The sequence below is a fragment of the Pseudophryne corroboree genome, chromosome 9 (assembly GCF_028390025.1).
Source record: "Pseudophryne corroboree isolate aPseCor3 chromosome 9, aPseCor3.hap2, whole genome shotgun sequence".
Classification (NCBI taxonomy): Eukaryota; Metazoa; Chordata; class Amphibia; order Anura; family Myobatrachidae; genus Pseudophryne; species Pseudophryne corroboree.
In genome coordinates, this window is record NC_086452.1 from 318,011,955 (window position 1) to 318,023,448 (window position 11,494).

The 11,494-nt window shown below is 47.1% G+C and overlaps 1 protein-coding gene across 2 annotated transcripts in view; it reads right to left on the reverse strand.

Annotated features, from left to right (window-relative positions):
- Nucleotides 1-8,887, reverse strand: part of CSDC2 (cold shock domain containing C2) — a 132,934-nt gene extending 124,047 nt beyond the window's left edge. The window contains exon 1 of one of the 2 annotated variants that reach the window (XM_063940463.1): nt 8,654-8,887. The gene's annotated coding sequence lies outside the window, so the exon portion shown is untranslated. Of the gene's footprint in view, nt 1-8,571 lie in introns of both variants that reach the window. The other variant, XM_063940464.1, reaches the window with a different exon arrangement.
- Between the last annotated feature and the right edge of the window lie 2,607 nt (nt 8,888-11,494).

Here is an 11,494-nt window from a genome sequence, read left to right on the forward strand (position 1 = left end):
ATATCCCTTGCCTGATAGCTTGGATCAGCTCATGCAGTTATCCATCCGGGTGGATAGACGGCTGAGAGAGCGTAGGCTTGAAAGGGAGACTGAGATTTCCTTCCTTCCCAAGGGAACCTCAGACTCTGAGGAATTTTCCGAGGAGCCTATGCAGATTGGGGCTACCCGCCTCTCCTCGCGTGAGAAGACGCGGAGGAGACAGCAGGGGTTGTGTTTGTACTGTGGGAATAAAGGTCATGTGGTAGTATCATGCCCAGAAAAGCCGGAAAACTTCAGGGCCTGAGGGTGATGGGAAATATCCTGTCAGGCCAGAAGTCAGAATTTCCCAAGAAGACTTTTATCATTCCGGTGACCTTGAAGATCCTCGGTCAAACTGTCAAGACTGAGGCCTTTGTGGACAGTGGGGCCGACGGGGTTTTTATGGACCGCCAATTCGCCCTGAAACACTCTGTTCCCTTAGTACCCTTGGCATCGGAAATTGAGATTTGTGGGTTAAACGGGGAACCATTATCCCAAGGTAAAATTACCTCTTGCACTAGCCAGATTTCTTTGTTTATTGGAGCCACACACTCTGAAAAATTGTCCTTTTATGTGACTGTCTGTACTTTTGCCCCATTGGTGTTGGGGTTACCCTGGTTAAGGGCCCACAATCCTCAATTTGACTGGGTCTCTGGGGAGATTCTTAGTTGGGGTACTGATTGTTTCAGGAGTTGCTTGAGCCTTCCAGTCAGGCTCTCGCAGCTAAGTTTGCCAGGATTGCCAGGGTGTTATGCAGATTTTGCGGACGTGTTCTCCAAAAAAGTTGCAGAGGTACTACCTCCCTATCGCCCCTATGACTGTGCCATTGATTTGTTGCCAAATGCTAAGCTTCCCAAGAGCAGGTTGTACTCCCTGTCACGTCCTGAGACTCAGGCTATGGCAGAGTACATTCAGGAGAACTTGGCTAAGGGATTTATCAGACCTTCACAGTCTCCAGTTGGGTCGGGGTTCTTCTTCGTGGGTAAAAAAGGACGGTTCGTTGCGACCCTGCATCGACTTCAGGGAATTGAACCGTATCACGATTAAAAACTCATACCCACTGCCTCTCATTTCGGTCTTGTTTGACCAGCTTCGTACTGCCACCATTTTTTCTAAGATTGACCTACGCGGGGCGTACAATCTAATCCGAATAAGAGAGGGGGATGAATGGAAGACTGCCTTTAATACCCACTCAGGGCATTATGAATATTTGGTGATGCCTTTTGGGCTCTGTAATGCCCCGGCAGTCTTCCAGGATTTCATGAACGATGTACTCAGGGAATATTTGGATAGATTCTTAGTTGTATACTTAGAGGACATCCTAATCTTCTCCCATTCCCTGGAGGAACATCGGAAGCATGTACGCTTAGTCCTCCAGAAACTCAGAGACCACCGGCTTGGGGCGAAGCTGGAGAAGTGCGAATTTGAAGTTCAGCAAATCGCATTTCTAGGATATATTATCTCCCCAGAAGGTTTCCAAATGGAGGGTTCCAAGGTACAGGCAGTCCTGGATTGGGTGCAGCCCACTAGTTTGAAGGCGCTTCAGCGTTTCCTGGGCTTTGCAAATTTTTATAGACGATTTATCGCTGGATTTTCGTCTATAGTGGCGCCCTTGGTGGCACTCACTAAGAAAGGGGCGGATGTTGCTCACTGGTCTTGTGAGGCTAAAGCGGCTTTTGCCCGTCTCAAAAGGGCATTTGTTTCGGCCAAGGTGCTGCGACACCCAGATCCAGAGCGTCCTTTTGTGGTGGAGGTGGATGCCTCTGAGATGGGTATTGGGGCAGTGCTTTCTCAGATGGGAGTGTCTGATAATCGCCTTCATCCCTGTGCTTACTTTTCCCGTAAATTTTCGCCTGCCGAGATGAATTATGACGTGGGTAACCGGGAATTGTTGGCTATTAAGGATGCACTCGAGGAGTGGAGACACTGGCTTGAGGGGGCTAAGTTTGTGGTCTCAATTCTCACTGACCATAAGAATCTGGCATATTTAGAGTCAGCGAAGCGTCTCAATGCCAGGCAGGCACGATGGGCTTTGTTTTTTGCTCGCTTTAATTTTTTGATAACATATCGCCCTGGGTCAAAAAACATCAAGGCTGATGCGCTCTCGCGGAGTTTTGCTCCAATCCAGGAGACCACCGAGGAGCCGTTGCCCATTGTTTCCCCATCATGTATTAAAGTGGGCATTACCCAGGACCTCTTATCATTAGTCCTTAGAGCACAGGAGCAGGCTCCTCCAGACCTTCCGGTAGGTCTTTTGTTTGTGCCTCCTAGGTTAAGACAGCGAGTGTTCCTGGAATTCCATGCCAAGAAGTCTGCAGGTCACCCGGGTATTGCCAGAACTCGGGAGTTGCTATCTAGGGCGGTGTGGTGGCCCTCGGTGGCTAAGGATGTGGATCAGTGGGTTCGGGCATGTGACATCTGTGCCCGAAATAAGACTCCTAGAGGGGTTCCTGTTGGCCCATTACATCCACTCTCTATCCCATCTAAGCCATGGACCCACATTTCAATGGATTTTGTGGTGGACTTGCCCAAATCCTCGGGGATGACAGCCATCTGGGTTGTCGTTGACAGGTTTTCGAAGATGGCGCACTTCGTTCCACTGGTTGGGCTGCCATCGGCCAGACGCCTGTCTGAATTATTTATGCTGCATGTTGTGCGTCTCCACGGGTTGCCACTTGATGTGGTCTCTGACCGCGGATCCCAGTTTGTGGCCAAATTCTGGAGGGCATTTTGTTCCGATCTCCAGATTTCTGTCAGCTTGTCGTCGGGCTACCATCCGCAGTCTAATGGGCAGACTGAAAGGGTGAACCAGTCCTTGGAGCAGTTCCTCAGGTGTTATGTCTCCAAGTGTCAGACTGACTGGGTTGCTCATCTGTCCATGGCGGAGTTTGCCTATAACAACGCGGCTCACTCTGCTACAGGGATCTCTCCCTTCCTTTGTGTGTATGGGCATCATGCTAAGGCCAATTCTTTTGACCCCCTGGACTCCACGCCTGGTGGTTCCTCTGTGGTTTCGGTCCTTAGAGGTATTTGGCGGAAAGTGAAGAAAGCCCTTGTGTCTGTGTCATTAGTGACCAAAAGGGTTTTTGATAAGCGGAAAAGACCCTGCAGCTTCAAATTAGGAGACTTCGTCTGGTTGTCTACCAAGAATTTGAAGTTGAGACAGCCATCTCATAAGTTAGGCCCCCGGTTCATCGGCCCTTATAAGATCACCAGGGTTATCAATCCGGTGGCATTTCAGTTAGATCTGCCCCGTTCTTTGGGTATCAATAAAACATTTCATTGTTCCCTTTTAAAACGGGCGATTAGTAATCCTTCTTCCAGTGGAAGACCTTCCCCTCTTCTGATACGTGGCCAGAGGGAGTTTGTTGTTGAAAGGATTCTTGACTCCAAGGTGGTTCGGGGTCGGCTGTCATTTTTGGTGCACTGGAAGGGGTATGGCCCGGAGGAGCGGTCGTGGGTGCGCAGTTGTGATCTTCATGCTCCCAGACTGATACGCTCTTTCTTCTCGCAGTTCCCCGATAAACCCGGTGGTAGGGGTTCTTTGACCCCTCGTCAGAGGGGGGGTACTGTTAGGGTCTCCTGCCCTGTGCTGCCACGTCGTCATGGCAACCGGGAGACAAGTGCTAGCGGAGTGACCTGAGCGCAGCTGATACTCCGGTTCGGGTCTTTTGCTGTGCAGTGGTTATAGGCTCTGTGCATGGCAGGGGATCCGGTGCTGGTTTTTGTGCTCACAGTCTGTGAGGTCTGAGTGGGGCGTGGACAGCACCTGCTTTATAAGGCCTCTTCTCAGGGTAAGCAGATGCTGCTGAATCTTTGTTGGTTAGTCAGTTTCTGAAAGTTAGCCAGTACTGTGTAGCTTTGTATTTGTTTGTTGCTTACTGCAAATAGGCCTGGGGATTTGGTATTACACTCTGCCAATCCAGACCTAGCAGTAAGACTGGAGTCAGTCGTTTAGCTTGCTGGGGTTCTGTTACTACTCTGTGAACTTAGCAAGTTTGCGGCTGTATTCTAAGACTTGCCTGTCTAATCCTGTCTCACTGTGCTAGGTGTCAGGGGTCAGTTTAGTGGCAGTAAGCTGAACCTGTGCACTGCAAGTGAGAATTAGGATTGTGGAGACTCTCCTTGTGTCTATCATTCCATCTCTGACCAAGGAGTTTACTGCCACACCCGTTGGTAACCCTTTAGGGTTTTGCTGTTGCCCTTAGCAACAGCATTTCGGGTTCTCTACGTATTAAAACACAACATCTTGCTTTTCCCATCTGAGCAGTTCTAATACAAGGGAGATACCCAGTTCCTTAGCCTCTGGGCTTCTCTGTTCACTTTGTGTGTATTTTGTTACCCTATCACCTTCTGTGTACGTTATGTCATATTCCCCAGTCTGTCTGTAAGTCCATTTGTTTTGCATAACAGTTCAAACACCAGTACTTTCCTGCAGGCACTGGTGTGCATAACAGGAGAGTATGCCAGCACACACCAGAGCGCTATATACACAAGGGGTATCACCTATAAAGAGTGTTTTCCCTTATAGCTGCATATATATATTATACTGAGCCTAAAATTGTGCCCCCCCTCTCTTTTTTACCCTTTCTGTAGTGCAGGACTGCAGGGGAGAGCCAGGGAGCGATCCTTCCAGCGGAGCTGTGAGGGAAAATGGCGCCAGTGTGCTAAGGGAGATGGCTCCGCCCCTTTTTTGTCGGGCTTTCTCTCGCTTTTTGTGTTATTCTGGCAGGGGTAATTTACACCTATATAGCCTCTGGGGCTATATTTGGTGTCAGTTTTGCCAGCCAAGGTGTTAATATTGCTGCTCAGGGCGCCCCCCCCCCCCCCCCCAGCGCCCTGCACCCATCAGTGACCGAAGTGTGTGGTGTGCATGAGGAGCAATGGCGCACAGCTGCAGTGCTGTGCGCTACCTTGGAGAGGACAGAAGTCTTCAGCCGCCGATTTTCCGGACCTTCTTGCTTCTGGCTCTGTAAGGGGGACGGCGGCGCGGCTCCGGGAACGGACGACGAGGTCGGGTCCTGTGTGCGATCCCTCTGGAGCTAATGGTGTCCAGTAGCCTAAGAAGCCCAAGCTACCACCACTTAGGTAGGTTCGCTTCTTCTCCCCTTAGTCCCTCGCTGCAGTGAGCCTGTTGCCAGCAGGTCTCACTGTAAAATAAAAAAACTAAACTATACTTTCTTTCTAGGAGCTCAGGAGAGCCCCTAGTGTGCATCCAGCTCGGCCGGGCACAGAAATCTAACTGAGGCTTGGAGGAGGGTCATAGGGGGAGGAGCCAGTGCACACCAGATAGACCTAAATCTTTCTTTAGATGTGCCCAGTCTCCTGCGGAGCCGTCTATTCCCCATGGTCCTTACGGAGTACCCAGCATCCACTAGGACGTCAGAGAAATGACAAATAATGTAAGGGGCATGAATCAGGATTATTTTTCTTTCCTGTGGTGGCTAACGTCTGGGCGTGCAGGTTGCAAAACTGGGGTATAAGGTAGTCTTTTCCTGCAATGCCACGCCCCTTTACGCAAAGTCACGCCCATTTCAACGAAGCCCCACCCCCTTTTTGGCGGGGCGCACCTGCGGCGCACGCATATTTGTCCCTTTACTAGTGCCAATTATGAGAGGTATGGGGGGGGGGGGGGGGGGGGGCGCCGAAGGATTTTTTGGCTTGGGGGAGAAAAATTTCTAGTTACGCCACCGACTTAAGTGCCTGTAAATGCACAGCGCTGATGAGACAGGTGGCTTTACAGAAGAGACAGAGCCCTGCAGTCCCGGAGATCAGCCCAGCTAGTAGTGAAGATGGGCTGATCTGTTAGGGAGTGAAATGCAGCTCCAGGGCGGGAACACCAGCAGTAGATGGGTCAGCGCCTTATCCCCTACGCTTGTCCTCACCACCGGGTACTGTGGAGCCTAGATCAAATGGATTTTAGTAAATCTGACCTGTGCTCCCTTGCCCTGGTGGATATAGTGGAGTACACTATCCACGCCAGCGGCGCGGTCCATTTCGTGGGACCGCGATTAACCGGCACGTCCCACCTGGGGGACCCTCTTACCATCTCCCTGATGTGCAGCCATGTAATCCTGGAAAGCGTCAGCGGTGGTGTGCCTGGTGACCGATGCACCTCCGCTGCAAGTACCCGGGAACCCAGCTGCGGGAGTATGCAGCGCTGCTGGAGAGGTGATGGAGCCGCAGCACAGAATGTCAGATTGACATAAATAGTGCTGTGGCCCTTGAAGTCTTCTTAAAAAGCTCTTTTCAGGACTCCCTAGCGCAGCCTACCTGTTAGTAACCTGCACTGCACGCACCAACTTACAAACTGACTCCAGTGCCTGGAGGTGGGGTTATAGAGGAGGCGGTGCAATGCATCCTGGAACCAGTCAAAGCTTTAGCCTGTTGGTGCCTCGGATCAAGATCTAACACTACACCCCAATGTATTCCCTGTGGAATCCCAATGTACCCTGCTGCAGAAATAATCTTATAACACATAGCAAATAAACATATATACAGGTTGAGTATCCCTTATCCAAAATGCTTAGGACCACAGGTATTTTGGATATCGGATTTTTCCGTATTTTGGAATAATTGCATACCATAATGAGATATCATGGTGATGGGACCTAAATCTAAGCACAGAATACATTTATGTTTTATATACACCTTATACACACAGCCGGAAGGTAATTTTAGCCAATATTTTTTTACAACTTTGTGCATTAAACAAAGTGTGTGTACATTCACACAACTCATTTATGTTTCATATACACCTTATACACACAGCCTGAAGGTAATTTAATACAATATTTTTAAATAACTTTGTGTAATAAACAAAGTTTGTGTACATTGAGCCATCAAAAAACAAAGGTTTCATTATTTCACGCTCACTCAAAAAAGTCCGTAATTCGGAATATTCCGTATTTTGGAATATTTGGATATGGGATACTCAACCTGTACAAACATAGCAACTAAAAGGCACAAAAAGAGGAACCTTATTATGCAGATTTTCACTGTTAAAGAATAAGTATATTCCAGGTAAATATATCACCAACACCTGGGTCTGTCCCTGTACAACAGGGACGAGGCAACTATAACATACAGTATGCTTCATGAGTGGCAACAAATATAGCTTATAGGCCACAATGAATAGTAAGGCATCCACAGTGACATGCACCAATCACACACATAGGTTCTCCCCAGCACACGTCACCATGCAGTGGGGTTCCATTAATATGTAGTGAATAAAGAAATAATCCATACATACTGTAAAATGTACAATATTGCAACATGGTTTGCCTTCAATAATACCAGTGAACATCTAATACACTTTATATATCTCATCCTTATACATACTAGTACAATGATACCTCCCATTTATAGACTACATGCAATAATGATGTCCTTCTTTTAGATAGATGATCACATGCTAAAATATTCTCATCATGTTATAGCCATAGCACAGTTCTGAGCACATATTTTGGACATAAATCTTTTTTAGACAAGATTCTGTAACAGCCCTTTGTCTTTTATTAACTAACTGCAAGTTTTTATCTGCCAACCATAATAAAAAGGACCAGGAACAAAAATAAGACAAAATGTGTAAGACTACAAACTGTTCCACATTTTCATTTTGTAGTCCTGTGGATTGGTTAATTGCAATGATGAATAATTTGCTCCTTCACAATTCAGTTTGCACCTCCATTCTGCCAGACCAAAGCATTATCTGTACTCAACACTAGGGAAATAGATTTTGCATAGAAGCTGCCAGCCATGTAATAAGTATTGCTAAAAGCTGCTCTGCAAAAAACTGCCTGCTTTGGGTATTAGGGTAGTCCCTTGAGGTGTTGTTGCAAAAGGATTTCACCAGATAATATTTAACACCCTGCCATACAAATGTCTGAATCTTTCTTAGTGTCTCATTTTATAGGCAGGTGCATACTACAGAACATTAAAAATGAGATCCAGACGAAAAATCCTATTATTGGTAAATGGAAATGTTGCTGAAGCACACAAGGAAGCTCAACAATGTACTACTGCAATCAGCCCCTACTCTACTGGGATTGTGACATATTGAGAAATCTCTCCTTTTTCGGCAAGCAACAATACACAGAATATTGCATTTGAGAAGCGCAGGTCCAAACACTGCAACCAAGAAATAATTTAGTTTTTGTAATCATCCTAAAATGATGCATATTATTCTGTGTGAGAAGATAATCTGGTACAAGTACTGTTTAATACACATAGAGTTTTATGTTGTGGCTGTCATCTTGACTGCATTACAATTTTTTTTTTTATTTGCACAAACTTCACAACATCTTAAAAATGTAACAATAGTTATTTTCCAAATGTAAGAATTCAATGTAAATACAGTTTACAATTTGATTTGGGTTGTAGGTGGGCGTGTAATAACAATGTCAATTCCTATTTAACCAGTCCCTTTTCTCCATGGCCAGACCAAGCTTTTGTAGAATAATCTAGTAGTGAACAACATGACTGCTCACAAATTCTAGAACGCTGTGCACGACAAAGCTCATTTGGATTCTGGCTTTAGAAGCTATTCCTTACCTTGGCTTCCCACACTGAAGACCATTAATATTTCCTTCTCCCCAAACAGACATGTATTACTGTATGTATCCCCATTCCTCACCTTGGAGAGACACTTAAAGGGTAACGTTCTCCCACGATCCAAATCTTTCTTGTTATTTTGTAGCTACAGCACATCTCCTTCACACCCCTTAGCCTGACGTCCGTGACCAGAGATAGGAGTGGTTTTTAAAAGGCTGTCCCATTAAAGCCACAGTCAGAGTGAACAGCAATGTGCCAGGCTTCACTGCTCACACAGCAGATCTCCCACCTGTGCCAGGGATAGGGCAGATTAACCCACTGGCTACCGGATGACTACAAATGGGTCACTTACTTATGTTAGAAAGCTAATTACAATTACACTGCATGTATAACAATGAGGACTACACCCTTGATTACCCATAATCTATATCCCTTACAATACTGAAATCATTGCTTTTAAAAGAAATGTATGTGTGGTGCGTGAGAGATAATGGACACTTTAACTAGACGAAAATGTAATCCAACAACATTAACAATGTTTTAATAAGAATTTACTTACCGATAATTCTATTTCTCGGAGTCCGTAGTGGATGCTGGGGTTCCTGAAAGGACCATGGGGAATAGCGGCTCCGCAGGAGACAGGGCACAAAAAAGTAAAGCTTTACTAGGTCAGGTGGTGTGCACTGGCTCCTCCCCCTATGACCCTCCTCCAGACTCCAGTTAGGTACTGTGCCCGGACGAGCATACACAATAAGGGAGGCATTTTGAATCCCGGGTAAGACTCATACCAGCCACACCAATCACACCGTACAACTTGTGATCTAAACCCAGTTAACAGTATGACAACAGAAAGGGCCTCTTAAAGATGGCTCCTTAACAATAACCCGAATTAGTTAACAATAACTATGTACAAGTATTGCAGATAATCCGCACTTGGGATGGGCGCCCAGCATCCACTACGGACTCCGAGAAATAGAATTATCGGTAAGTAAATTCTTATTTTCTCTATCGTCCTAAGTGGATGCTGGGGTTCCTGAAAGGACCATGGGGATTATACCAAAGCTCCCAAACGGGCGGGAGAGTGCGGATGACTCTGCAGCACCGAATGAGAGAACTCCAGGTCCTCCTTTGCCAGGGTATCAAATTTGTAAAATTTTACAAACGTGTTCTCCCCCGACCACGTAGCTGCTCGGCAGAGTTGTAATGCCGAGACCCCTCGGGCAGCCGCCCAAGATGAGCCCACCTTCCTTGTGGAGTGGGCTTTTACAGTTTTAGGCTGTGGCAGGCCTGCCACAGAATGTGCAAGTTGAATTGTGTTACAAATCCAACGAGCAATCGACTGCTTAGAAGCAGGTGCGCCCAACTTGTTGGGTGCATACAATATAAACAGCGAGTCAGATTTTCTGACTCCAGCCGTCCTTGCAATGTATATTTTTAAGGCTCTGACAACGTCCAACAACTTGGAGTCCTCCAAGTCGCTAGTGGCCGCAGGCACCACAATAGGTTGGTTCAGATGAAATGCTGATACCACTTTAGGGAGAAAATGCGGACGAGTCCGCAGTTCTGCCCTATCCGAATGGAAGATTAGATAAGGACTTTTATAAGATAAAGCCGCCAATTCAGATACTCTCCTGGCAGAGGCCAGGGCTAGTAACATAGTCACTTTCAATGTGAGATATTTCAAATCCACCTTTTTCAATGGTTCAAACCAATGGGATTTGAGGAAATCTAAAACTACATTTAGATCCCACGGTGCCACCGGAGGCACCACAGGAGGCTGTATATGCAGTACTCCCTTGACAAAAGTCTGGACCTCAGGGACAGAGGCCAATTCTTTTTGGAAGAATATTGACAGGGCCGAAATTTGAACCTTAATGGATCCCAATTTGAGACCCATAGATAATCCTGATTGCAGGAAATGTAGGAAACGACCCAGTTGGAATTCCTCCGTCGGAACCCTCCGATCCTCGCACCACGCTACATATTTTCGCCAAATGCGGTGATAATGTTTCACGGTGACTTCCTTCCGTGCCTTAATCAAGGTAGGAATGACTTCTTCTGGAATGCCTTTCCCTTTTAGGATCTGGCGTTCAACCGCCATGCCGTCAAACGCAGCCGCGGTAAGTCTTGAAAAAGACAGGGACCCTGCTGTAGCAGGTCCCTTCTCAGAGGTAGAGGCCACGGTTCGTCCGTGAGCATCTCTTGAAGTTCCGGATACCAAGTCCTTCTCGGCCAATCCGGAACCACTAGTATTGTTCTTACTCTTCTTTGCCGTATGATCTTCAATACCTTTGGTATGAGCGGCAGAGGAGGAAACACATACACTGACTGGTACACCCAAGGAGTTACCAGTGCGTCCACAGCTATTGCCTGTGGATCTCTTGACCTGGCGCAATATTTGTCCAGTTTCTTGTTGAGGCGAGACGCCATCATGTCTACAATTGGTCTTTCCCAACGGTCTATTAACATGTTGAAGACTTCTGGATGTAGACCCCACTCTCCCGGATGAAGATCGTGTCTGCTGAGGAAGTCTGCTTCCCAGTTGTCCACGCCCGGGATGAACACTGCTGACAGTGCTATCACGTGATTCTCCGCCCAGCGAAGAATCTTGGCAGCTTCTGCCATTGCACTCCTGCTTCTTGTGCCGCCCTGCCTGTTTACATGGGCGACCGCCGTGATGTTGTCCGACTGAATCAACACCGGCTTTCCTTGCAGGAGAAGTTCCGCCTGGCTTAGAGCATTGTAGATTGCTCTTAGTTCCAGAATGTTTATGTGAAGAGACTTTTCCAGACTCGTCCATACTCCCTGGAAGTTTCTTCCTTGTGTGACTGCTCCCCAGCCTCTCAGGCTGGCGTCCGTGGTCACCAGGATCCAATCCTGAATGCCGAATCTGCGGCCTTCTAATAGGTGAGCCTTCTGCAAC